The following is a 13,786-nucleotide window of genomic DNA, read 5'->3' on the forward strand; positions in this document are numbered from 1 at the left end:
GGAGACTTTTGTCTGTTCCCACTGGCATTTTCAAGTTTCTGGAGAGTGTACCATATAGTGCATGACATGTAAGGCAAAAATATGTATTTTAAAAAGTAACAACAAAGCTCCAAAGAACTGATAGCTGTATTTTTCTCATGTCCTACAGTCTTTCTCCAGCGTATGAACGTCTCTGCACTTCTTAAAGTCTTATGTTGATCTTATATAGAAAGTTTTAGCTAAAATTCTTATTTTTAGGGGCAGAAACAAAGTTGCACTACTATTTTTCTTATTAAAAATTATTTTGGCATAGATGCATAATTTGAGATTTACTCTCTTAATACTTTTAAATGCACAGCACACTGTAGTGTTGAGTGTAGGTGTAATGTTGCACAGTAGATCTTTGGAACTTGTTCATCTTTCTTCAGAAACTTTATACCCATTATTAGCAACTTTCTTTTATTTATTTCTTTCTTTATTTTTTGTCATCAGCTATTTAATTAGGGTTTTAAGACCTTTAGAACACCAATTTGTGAGGATAAATTCTATTCGTCAGGGCAAACACAGATGGCAGGTAGCCCTGGAGTTGAGGAATAGCTTTGATTTCTGGTAACATTTGTGAGCCCACAGCATTCTGATCAATCTTGTGCTGCTCTGTAATCTGGTATTTCTCTTTTGGTCAAAGATCTCACCTTTCTGGAGTCAGGGCTTCCACAGCTTCTTGTTCTTGAAGTAAGCATCAGTAAGATGTTTTGGGATTTTTACATTGTTGATATCAATTTTGGTTGAGGTGGCAATGACAAATTTCTGGGATGTTCTTCGTAGAGGAACTTGATTGAGGACCAGAGGTCCAGTCACAAGTAACAAGCCACTTGCCAGCTGCTTCAGGAAAACCACCCTCTTGCCCCTGTGGCTCCAGCGAGGATGATCAGAGTGTTCCGGGTGTGATGCTGGCTCACAGTTTCCTCACATGCTGACAGAAGGGTTTTCTGCCCTGACTCAACAGCTTTTGAGGCGCATCTTCAGTAGGATAATATCTGGGCATTTTGCGAAGTTTAACCACCAACTGGTTTTGTAACAGTTGCAAGAACCTTCTCTTCTTTTTCTTTTCAGCCTTGGATTTAGCAGCTAAGTACTTCCTCTTGTACCTATATGGCCTTTCTGGAATACATGGCAGATGGGGAATACCTGCCAATTCCTCTGACAAAGACAGGATTGCGACTGCAATGGAGCTTCCCTTTCTTGGGCTTTTTAGGCTTCGGTTTACCCTTTTTCACTTTGCCACCAGCATCAGTCTTCTTGGCTTTGGGTTTCTTCTCTTTAGCATCTGGCTTCTCAACTTTTTCAGCCACCATCTTTCAAGATGGGAAAAGTGATCATCAACTTTCAATGTCTCCCTCCTCCCATCTTTTGGCAATACCATTTTACTCTTTGATTCTGTGAATTAGACTATTTTACATAGGTCACATAAAAGAAACGATGTACTATTTATCTTTCTTTCACTAGCTTTTTTCACTTAATATAATATCTACAAAGTATATCAATATTGTTACATAATTCATAATTTCATTCTTTTGATGTGTTGTTAAAGAATTAGACTATCTCCATACATATATATTGTGAATAGCACTGTAATGAACATGAGAGGGTTAATGTCTCCTTGAGTTATGAATTTGATTCATTTGTTTAAATAACCAGAAGTAGAATTTTTATATGAAAAATTCTACAGAAGTTCTTTGTTGAAATTTTGGAGGAACCCTCATGCTGTCTACCACAGCAGCTATGCAACTTTGCAGTCCCAACAATAATGTGCAAAAGTTCCAATTTCTAAGTGTCCTTGCCAAAATATAGAAAAATGAAAGAGTACACAGAGCCTGGAAATAAATCCATGCATATGCAGTCAACTAAACTTCCACAAGGGTGCCAGGAATATGAATGTGAAAAGGATAGTCTCATTAACAAATAGTATCCGAGAATGTAGTTACAACATTAAGCCTGAAACCAAGAGCTCGTTCGTAGAAAGAGTAAACAAGATTGATAGAACACTATCTTGAATTAAAAAGAGAGAGAAATGGAGAGAGAGAGAGAGAGAGAGAGAGGGAGAGAGAGAGGGATCCAAAAACCCCAAAATCAGAAATAACACAGACAACATTAAAATCGATTATACAGAAATACAAAAGATACACAGAGACTACAATGAATATTTCTGTGCATACGAATCAGAAAATCTATAGGAAACTGATAAGTTCCTGCAAACCTACAACCTCCCAAGATTGAATCAGGAAGAAAGTGAAAATCTCCCTGACCAATAAGAAGTTCTAAAATTGAATCAGTATTAATAAAACTACCAACCCCAAAAACACTTGGACCAAATGGATTTATACCCAAATTCTACCAGATGTACAAGGAAGAACTCTCACCAATTCTAATGAAACTAATCAAAAAAAAAATAGAGGAGGAGGGGCTCATCCCTAACTCATTCTACAAAACCAACATCTGCCTGACACCAAACTTTGACAAAAGTACAATGAAAAAAGAAAATGTCAAGGCCCTGATGAACACAGATGGAAAAACCCTTAACAAAATTCAAGCAAGCTGAACCCAGCAGCATATTAAAAATCTATACCACAATCATGTAGGCTTTATTTCTGGGATGCAAAGCTAGTTCAACATATGCAAATCAATAAATCCGATTCACCACATTAACAGAATTAAAAGCAAAAAGCTTATGATATTCTCACTATATGCAGAAAAACCTTTTAATAAAATTCAAAGCTCTCCATAATAAAAACTCTCAACAGACTAGGCATCAAAGGACATGCCTCAAAATAATAAGAATCATCAATAACAAACCCAAAGCTAATATCATACCAAATAGTCAAAAGCTGAAAGGATTCCTCTTGAGAACTAGAACAAGTGAAGAATTCCCACTCTCATCATTCCGATTCAACATAGTACTAGATGTCCTAGCTAGAACAGACAGAGAAAGAAATCAAAAGGCATCCTAAAAGGAAAGAAGTCAAACAATCACTTTGCTAACAAAAAGACTGTATACGTAAAAAACACCCAAGAACCACCGAAAGTGTCATAGAACTAATAAGTGACTTCAGTAAATTTTCAGAAAAATTTTGTACAAAATCAATGTAGGAAAAAATGGCATTTCTATACAGCAATAAGATGCAACTGATAGCCCAATCAAAAAGACAATTTCATTTACAATAGCCACACACAGAAATAAAGTACCTAGGAATATATATCACCAATGAGGTGAAATGATTCTACGAAAACTGTAAAATACTGCTGAAAGAAATCAGAGATGACAAATGAATGGAAAAATATTCCATGCTCATGGATTGGAAGAATTAATATTATCAAAATGGTCACACTGCCCAAAGCAATCGACAAACCCAACATTATTTCTATCAAACTACCGACATCATTTTTCACAGATTTTGAAAAAGAAACTATTCTAAGATTCATATGAAACCAAAAAGAGTCAAATGGCCAAAGCAACCCTAAGAAAAAAGAACAAAACCAATGGACTCACATTATCCAACTTCAAACTATACCATAAGACTGCACTAATCAAAACAGCATGATACTGGTACAAAAACAGACGCACAGACCAATAGAACAGAGCAGAGAAAGCAGAAAAAATGCCACACATCTATCTCCTGATCTTTGACAAAGCTGACATAAACAAGTAATGGAGAATGGCATCCTCATTCAACAGATGTGTGCTAGAAGAGCTGGCTAGCCATATGCAGAACATTTAAAAATGGACCCCTATTTTTCAACATACACAAAGATTTACTAGAGGTGAATTAAGGATTTTAATGTAAGACTTCAGACTATAAAGATTCTAGAAGAAAACCATAGGAAATCTTCTTCTATATATAGGCTTTGGCAAATAATTTATCACTAAGTACTCAAAAGTAATTAAAGAAAAACAAAAATTGACAAGTGTGAACTAATTAAACTCAAGAGCTTCTGTGCAATGAAAGAAACTATCAACAAAGTAAACAGACAACCTACAGAATGGGAGAAAATATTCACAAACTATGCAACTGACAAAGGCCTAACATCCAGAATATATGATAAACTTGACAAATCTACAAGAAAAAACAAACAAATAACCTCATTAAAAATGGGGAAAGGACATGAACATATACTTCTCAAAATAAGATATACAAGCAACCAGCAAACACACAAAAAATGCTATCATCACTAATCATCAGAGAACTACAAATCAAAACCACAATGAGATACAATTTTGTGCCATTTAGAATGGTTATTATTAAAAAGTAAAAAAAAAAACAACAGATGCTGGCAAGGGTATGGAGAAAAGGGAACACTTACATACTGTTGGTCGAAATATAAATTAGTTCATTCGCTGTGGAAAGCCATCTGAAGATTTCTCAAGGAACTTAAAACAGAGCTACCATTCCACCCAGAAACCCCATTACTGTGTATATGCCTAAAAGGAAATTTATACCAAAAAGATACATGCACTCATATGTTCATTATAGCACCATTCACAATAGCTCTGACATGCAATCAACCTAAGTGCCCATTAATCATGGATTAGATAAAGAAAATGTTGTTCAAATAAATGATGGCCTATTATACAGCCGTAAAAAGAACATCATTTTCTTTACAGCAATATGGATGCAGCTGGAGAGCATTATGCTAAGCAAATGAATGCAAGAACAAAAAACCAAATACTTGGTATTCTCACTTAAAGACTTATAATAGTGGGAGCTAAACTTTGGGTACTCATGGACATAAAGGTAGCAAAAATAGATACTGAGTACCACTAGAAGTGGGAAGGAGGGAGGGAGGCAAGGTTTGGAAAACTATCTATTGTGTACTATGCTCAGTACCTGGGTGATGGGATCAGTCATACTCCAAATCTCAGCAACAAACAATACACCTGTGCAAGAAACTTGCAAGTGTACGTACCCCTTTAACCTAAAATAATAGTCAAAATTATGTTAAAAAAAGAAAAAATGAAACTCCTACCATATTCCATACAGAAACATAAGCCCAAATGGATTAAATACTTAAGTCCTGAAATTTTAAAACTCTTAGAAGACATACAGGAAGAATTTCATGATATTTGCCTTGCCAATTATTTCACAGATATTGACACCAAAAGCTGAGGTGTCAACAAAACCAAAATGTAGGACTACCTCAAATTAAACAACTTTTGCACAAAAAAGGAAATAATCAACAGAGTGAAAAAGAAACCTATAGAAATGGAGAAAATATCTGCAAACCTTTTATATCTGATAATGGGTTAATTTCTAAAATCAGTAAGGAACTCATACAACTCAATAACCAAAAACCATTAACCCAATTGAAAAATGGACTTGAATAGGTATTTCCCCAAAGAAGAAATGCAAATGGCCAACAGGCTTATCAAAAATGCTCAAGCCCCTGGTTATCAGGGAAATGCAAATTAAAACCACAATGACATAACACTTTACATCTCTCAGGACAGCTATTATCAAAAAAGAAAATAGACCGAAAAACAAAGAACAAGAAGTCATAAACACACATTTTAAGAATAAATTGAATCTCTTAGATATTACTATATTTATAAATTTAACATAGAAAATTGGCTAAGCTGGCACAGAAATCTAACCAGCGGACTCTAAGAAGTTATAATGACATAGATTACAAAGGTGTAAAATCAGTAGAAAAAATAATGTAGCCTCCTGCATGTATTTCTATCTTGAACATATGTAACGTCACCTACTAGATTACAGTACTAAAACATAAATATTTGATCTAAAAATTTATAATAGCTGTATAAAACATCTGCAGGAAATTGAGTTACTCATTATCAGCAACGCACAAAAAGTATAAAATAAATATCTAGGCTACAAGCAAAAGGAATAGACTATAAAAGCATATTTAAAGGTACAGTTATTTCTTTGTTTTGGGAATACTCAATATCCTCCTTCTAGCTATTTGAAACTATATATTACTGAATGTTCCCAACAAAAAGAAATGAGGTTTAAGATAATGAATATGCTAATTACTCTGATCTGACTCCATACATTATATACATGAAAATATCCCTATGTACCCCATAAATACAATAATATTTGTTAATTTAGTCATTTAGAAAATTAATAATAATAAGGTAAAGGCCAGGCATGGTGGCAGGTGCCTGTAATCCCAGCTACTCAGGAGGCTGAGGCAGGGGAATCCTTTGAACCCAGGAGGCAGAGATTACAGTGAGTCAAGTTGGTGCTGTTGTACTCCAGCCTGGGCAACAAGAGTAAAACTCAGTTTCAAAAAAAAAAAAAAAAGAAAAGAAAATTATTTCAGGTACATTTATAAAACACCTTCATTTGCCCACATAGCCAAGGCAATCCTAAGCGGGAAACAAACAAACAAACAAAAAAACAAGGCTGGAGGCATCATGCTACTTGACTTCAAACTATATTACAATGCTACAGTAATCAAAACAGCATAGTAAAGGTACCAAAACAGAGATATAGACCAATGGAACAGAACAGAGGCCTCAGAAAAAATGCAACACAACTACAATCATCTGATCTTTGACAAACCTGACAAAAATAAGCAACGTGGAAAGGATTCCGTATTCAATAAATGGTGCTGAGAAAACTGGCTCACCATATGAAAAGAGCTGAAACTGGATCCCTTCCTTACACCTAATACAAAAATTAATTCTAGATGGATTGAAGATTTAAGCATGAGGCTTAACACCATAAAAACTCTGAAAGAAATCCTAGGCAATACCATTCAGGACATAGGGATGGGCAAGGACTTCAAGACTAAAACACCAAAAGCAATGGCAACAAAAGCCAAAATTGACAAATGGGATCTAATTAAACTTAAGAGCTTCTGTACAGAAAAAGAAACTATCAATAGAAGGAAAAGGCAACAGAATGGGAAAAAATTTTTACAATCTACCCATCTGACAAAGGGCTAATATCCAGAAACTACAAAGAACTTAAATAAATTTAAAAGAAAAAAACAATCCCATCAAAAAGTGGGCAAAGAATATGAACAGACACTTTTCAAAAGAAGACATTTATGTAGCCTACAAACATATGAAAAAATGCTCATCATCACTGGTCATTAGAGAAATGCAAATCAAAACCACATTGAGACACCATCTCACCCCAGTTAGAATGGCAATCATTAAAAAATCTGAAGACAACAGATGCTGGAGAAGATGTAGAGAAAAAGGAACAATTTTACACTGCTGAGAGTGTAAATTAGTTCAACCATTTTGAAGACAGTGTGGAGATTCCTCAAGGATCTAGAAATAGAACTACTGTTTGACCCAGTAATCTAATTACTGGGAATATACCCAAAAGATTATAAATCATTCTATTATAAAGACTCATGCACACGTATGTTTATTGGGGAACTGTTCACAACAGCAAAGACTTGGAACCAACACAAATGCCCATCGATGATAGACTGGATAAAGAAAATGTGGCACATATACACCATGGAATATTATGCAGCCATAAAAAAGGATGAGTTCATGTTCTTTGCAGGGACACAGATAAAACTGGAAACTATCATTCTCAGCAAACTGACACAGGAACAGAAAACCAAACACCACATGTTCTCACTCATAAGAGGTTGTTGAACAATGAGAACACAGGGAAACAGGGAGGGGAACATCACACACTGGGCCCTGGGGGGAGGGGAGGCTAGGGGTTCAACAGCAGGGGGTTGGGGGATAGGGAAGGGATAGCATTAGGAGAAATACCTAATTTAGATGATGAGACGATGGATGCAGCCAACCACCATGGCACGTGTATACCTATGTAACAAGCCTGCACCATCTGCACATGTACCCCAGAACTTAAAGTATGATAAATAATTTTTTTTTAAAATCTTCCTTTTTTTGCCTAGATCCAGGAAATAAAATATGTTGTGGATTTAAAATACTATAACAAAGGCCACATCTTTTCACAAAAGTACATGGTGAAGTCTTTGAGGTTGTGAGATAAAAGGTCAGTAAACATAACGGTTCTTCTTAATACTTTCACAGCATTCATTCATTCATTCACTCATTCTGTTTTCTTTACCAGACTTATCCTGAGTGCCTTTCAAAAACACAAACCCTATATATTTCACATTTTAATCTTTAGCACCTCACATTTCAATAAATAAAATGGTTAATTAAACTCAGTTTACTCATTTAAAAATTCATGAACAAAAATCACATTATCTTAGTAGTATAATTTCTCTAAATTCAGAAGTAGTGCTTGGTAAAGTGGTATGGTAAATAAAAAAAAAATTCTGTTTAAGAGAAATAAAATTCCCCCAGTTTCAAGATTTATTGTGCCAAGGAAACCAGGATTCTGTATTTTTAATGGACTTTCTAGATGAGTCTGGTTAGGTTTGGACACTCTGAAATGGATCTGCAGCTTCCTTATACAAATAATTAATCAGCGTTAAATTGTGTGACCTAGAACCCACAGTCAGTGAAAATGCAGTTTGTGTTAGAACTTAGATTCCAAGACTCTTAGGGCAAGGGCTTTTCAAGCGCCTGGGTGAAGTGCTATATTTTGTTTTATACACACACACACACACACATGCACACGCAATTTCATCTGTCAATGTTAAAATGATATATATATAATTATAATAAAATAAACATAATAAAATATAAACAATATAAATAATATAAATATAATAAAAATTATATTTTTGAAATTGCATGTATTTACCATGTACCAAATGATGTTCTGAAGTAGATATATTCATTGTGAATGACTAAATCTAGCTAATTAACATATGCATTTAGTTATTTTTGTGATTAGAACACTTTACATCCACACTCTGCATTTTTCAAGATTACAATATATTTTTAATTATAAATATCTTTTTGTACAATAGATCTCTTGAACTTATTATGTCTATCTCATTGAAATGTTTATATCATTTGAATATCATCTTCCCAGTCCACTCCTCCAACCACCTCTACCCTGGTAACCACTATTCTACAATCAACTTCTATGACACCTACTGTTTTACATTGTCTATATGATTGTAATCATGCAGTACTTCACTTTTTCTGCCTGCCTTATTTGACTCAATGTCTTACAGGTTCTTCCAAGTTGTCACAAATGACAGAATTTTCATTTTATAGTTGAATAATATTCCATACATAACACATGAAAAAATATCTATTCAGTATACTCAGTCATTGACAGACACAGGTGGATTCCGTATCTTGGCTATTGTGAATAATGCTGTAGTAAGAATGAGAATACAGGTATGTCTTTGAAACTGATTTCATTTCCTTTGGATATGTAACTATAATTTTGGAAGGAATCTCCATACCGTTTTCACAGTGACTGTATTAATTTACATTCCAATCAATGGTGTGTGAGGGTTCCCCTTCCTCCACATCTTTACCAACACATGTTATCTTTTGTCTTTTTGGTAATAGCCATTCTAACAGGTGTGAGGTGATACCTCAGGGTGCTGTTGATGTGCATTTCCCTGACTATCAGTGATACTGACCATTTAATTCATATGCCTGTTGGTTATTCATAAATCTTGTTTTAAGAAATGTTCATTTAGGTCTCTTTTTCCCATTTTTAAATAGGCTAATTTGTTTTATTGCTGCTGAATTGAGTTACTAATTTATTTTGTATATTACCACCTTATCGGATGTATAGTTGGGAAGTGTTTCTCTTCTATTCTACAGGTTTTCTCTTCATTCTATTATTTGTTTCCTTTAAGTGCAGAAGATTTCTTATTCTTATGTAATCCTATTTGTGTACTTTTGCTTTTGTTGCCTGTGCTCTTGAAGCAATAGGCAAAAACCCATTGCCCAGACGCCATCATGGAGGTATTTTCTATGTTTTCTCCTAGCAGTGTCATAATTTGGGTCTTACATTTAATTCTTTAATCAATTTTTGATTTGTGCATATGGCATGACAAAATTTTCTAATTTTATTATTTTGTATGCAGATGTTCAGTTTTCTCAACACTATTTATTGAAGACTGTCCTTTCCCCATTGTGTGTTTTTGGCATTTTTGTCAAAAATTAGTTCACTATAAAGGCATGGATTTATTTCAGGACTTTCTTTTCTATTCCATTGGTCTATTTCCATGCTAGTGCCATGTTCTTTGTGTGTCTGTGTGTGTTTTGTTTTTGGTTTCTACTATAGCTTTATAGTATACTTTGAGGTCAGGTAGTGTGATGTCTCCAGGTTTATTGTATTTGCTCAGGATTGCTTTGGCTCTTCAGAGGCTTTTGCAGTACCATTCAAATTTTAGTGCTTTTTTTCTGATTTTTTTGAAAAATATAATTGATATTTTGAAAAGAACTGGATTTAATCTATAGATCGCTTTGTGTAGTATGGAAATTTGAACAATATTTATTATTCCAACTCATGAACACAGGCTATTTTTTTCATTTATTTCTGTCTTTCTCAATTTCTTTTATCAGTGTTTTATAGTTTTCATTATAGAGATATTATACCTTGTGGGTTAAATTTATTCTAAAACATTTTATTTCTGTAGCTATTGTAAATGGGACTTTTAAAATTTCTTTCTTAGAGAATTCACTGTTATTGAATAGAAATGCTACCGATTTCTCAAGGTTGACTTTGTACCCTGCAATTTATTCATTTGTTTATTAGTCACAACCCTTTTTAGGTAGAGTTTTTAGGGTTTTCTGTATATAAGATCATGTTGTCTGCAAATAGAAACAATTTTACATTTTCCTTTATAATTGGATACTTTTTATTTCTTTCTCGTTTAATTGCTCTTGCTAAGATCTTTGGTAATATGCTGAATGGAAGTTTCAAGAGTAAGCATTCTTGTCTTTTTCTTGGTTTTAGAGTAAAAGCTTTCAATTTTCCCCAAGGAATACGATGCTAGCTGTGGGATTGTCAGTTATGATCTTTATTTCACTAAGGTAACTTCTATCTACATCTTATTAGCAGAGAGTTTTTTAAATAAAATATGTTAAATTTATCAACTGCACCTTCTGCATCTTTTGAAATCATTATATTTTGTTTCTGTTCTGCTAATGTGTTGTGTTACATTTCTTGCTTTGTATTATTTGGATTATCTTACATCCCTGAGATGAATCCCACTTAATCATGGTGAATGATCTTGTTAATGTGCTATCATGTTTGGCTTGCTGGTATCTTGCTGAGAATGTTTGCATCTGGTGTTCACCAGAAATATTGGCCTAAAATTTTGTTTTTCTCTAGTGTCTTTGTCTGGATTTGCTATAAGGATGATGCTGGCCTTGTTAAATGTGATTGAAATTATTCTCTCTTCTTTGATTTTGTTGGAACTGCTTGAAAAGAATTTGTATTAGCTCTTCTTTAAAGGTTTGACAGTACTTAGCAGTGAAACCATCAGGTTCAGGGTTTTTCTTTGACAGGAGGCTTCATTTTTTTATCCAGTTTCCTTACTTGTTATTTATGTTTCTATTTTCTATGTGTTCATTAGTCAGTCTTAGTAGGTTTTATGTATCATGGAATTTATCCATTCCTTAATTATGCTTAATAATCTTTTATAATCCTTTGTATTTCTGGGTATCATTGTAGTGTTTCCTCTTTTTTCTTAATCAGTCTAGCTGATGGTTTGTTGTTTTACCTTAAAAATCAAATATTAGTTTTTGATCCTCTTTTCTATTGGTTTTCTAGTCTTTGTAGGGTTTTTTTTTTTAATCCATTCACATACTCGATATCTTTTCATTGGAGAAAATTTAACACATTGACATTCAAGGTAATTACTCATAAGTAAAAATTACTACTCCCATTTTGTTAATTGCTTAATAGTTGTTTTCTTGAGCTTTTGTTCTTTTTTTCCTTTCTTCCTGTCTTCTAAATAAATTATTTTCTCTATAGGTATGTTTTGGTTCCTTGTGTTTTGTTCTTGCATATCTACAATAGGTTTTTACTTTGTGATTACTAGGAGGCTTACAGAAAATATCTTATAGTCATAACAGTTATTTTTAAGCTGATGACGACAACTTTTATTGCCAAAAAAAAAAAAAGCAAAACTTTACATTTTACTTGATCCCTCCCTCCCACATGTTGAATTTTATGTACTATTAACATATTTTATATTTTATCATATTTTATACCTACATATTGAAGTAGTTATTTTCATAGATTTTTTTTTCTTATAGTCTTCATATTAAAAATTTATTTAATTTATATACCGCTGTCATAGTCTTTGGGTATTCTGATTTTGACTGTATACTGATTTTTACCAATGAGTATTACATATTCAGATGTTTCTGTGTTACATTAGTGTTCTTATTTCAGCTTGAAGAACTCCCATTAGAATTTGTTGTAGGATAAGTCTGGTGGTGATGAAAGCCCTAAGCTTTTATTTATCCGAGAAAGTCTTTATCTCTCCATCATTTGTAAAGGACAGCTTCTCTGAATGCATCATACTTGGTTGGCAGTTTCTTTTCTTCACCACTTTCAATATATTATGACACTCTCTGCTGGCCTGTAGCATTTCTGCTGAGTAGTCTGCACTAAACGTATTGGAACTCCCTTATACGTTATTTACTTACGTGCTGCTTTCAGGAACCTTTGTCTGCCTTTGACTTTTGACAATTTGATTAAAATATATCTAATGAAGACCTTCAACCTTCCTGTATCTGGCTACTTAAATCTTTCTTCATGTTTGGAAAGTTTTCTGCTACTATTTCTTTTTCTTTTTTTTTTTGAGACAGAGTCTCACTCTGACTCCCAGGCTGGAGTGCAATGGCACAATCTTGGCTCTGCCCCCTGGGTTCAAGTGGTTCTTCTGCCTCAGCCTCCCAGGTAGCTGAGATTATAGACAGTGCCACCATGCCTGGCTATGTTTTATATTTTTAATGGAGACAGGCTTTCATCATGTTGAGCAGGCTAATCTCAAACTCCTGACCTCAGGATCCACCTACCTCGGCCTCCCAAAGTGCTGGGATTACTGGCATGAGCCACCATGCTTGGCCCTCATATTTCTTTACTAAAGCATTCTACTCAATTATCTTTCTCTTTCCTTTTATAACTTCTATGATTTGAAGATTTTCTCTTTTGATGTTGTTCCATAAAATTTGTAAGCTTTCTTCATTCCTTTTATTATTTTTCTTTTTTCCCTCTTCACTATATATTTTCAAAAGAAGTCTGATTAAATTTGTAATTTTTTTCCGCCTGTTCAGTTCTAATGTTGATACCCGTTTTTTGCATTTTCATTGTATTTTTTGTTTCAACATTTCTATTTAATTTTGTTTTTAATTTAAATCTATTAAGTTTTTCATCCTAGTCACTTGTTTTTTGTTTTTCCCATTGACATTTTTCTCTAGATTTTTCTTGAAGTTTACTGATCTTGCTTAAGAGTTATTTTTAATTCTACGTCAGACAATATGTAATCATTATTTCTTTAGGCCATATTCTTTTGTCCATTCGATGTTGTTATGCTTCCCTGGATTTTCTTGATCCTTGTTGTTGTTTGTCAATGTTTGTGTTTTTTGTTAAGATACAGGTACTTAGTCTTCATAGACTAGCTTTTTCTAGAAAAGCCCTGCATTTAGTTCAGTACTGGGGAACACCAGAATACAAGTGCATCTGGTCAGTGTGGCACTGCCAAAAGCCTGGGACACATTATAGCAGTTGTGGTACTAAGGAGAGCCAGAAGCTCAGGGACATTGAGGTCTTCCTGTGCTGAAGACTGTCTGGGGCCTCAAGCCATTGATATTAGCCTGGTGGTGATAAAGCCTGGAGACTGAATTCATGAAGCAAGTCTTCCTCCTGGGATTACTTGGTCTTTTCTGGCACCA

General features: G+C 34.1%; 1 protein-coding gene and 1 pseudogene across 2 annotated transcripts in view; both read right to left on the reverse strand.

The window, feature by feature from the left end:
• BRINP3 (BMP/retinoic acid inducible neural specific 3) overlaps positions 1-13,786 on the reverse strand; it is a 340,326-nt gene that overhangs the window by 93,466 nt on the left and 233,074 nt on the right. The window lies entirely within an intron of this gene.
• Positions 497-1,334, reverse strand: LOC108301386 (annotated as a pseudogene).

This window comes from Cebus imitator, unplaced genomic scaffold, assembly GCF_001604975.1.
Source record: "Cebus imitator isolate Cc_AM_T3 unplaced genomic scaffold, Cebus_imitator-1.0 Scaffold33, whole genome shotgun sequence".
NCBI classification, from domain to species: domain Eukaryota; kingdom Metazoa; phylum Chordata; class Mammalia; order Primates; family Cebidae; genus Cebus; species Cebus imitator.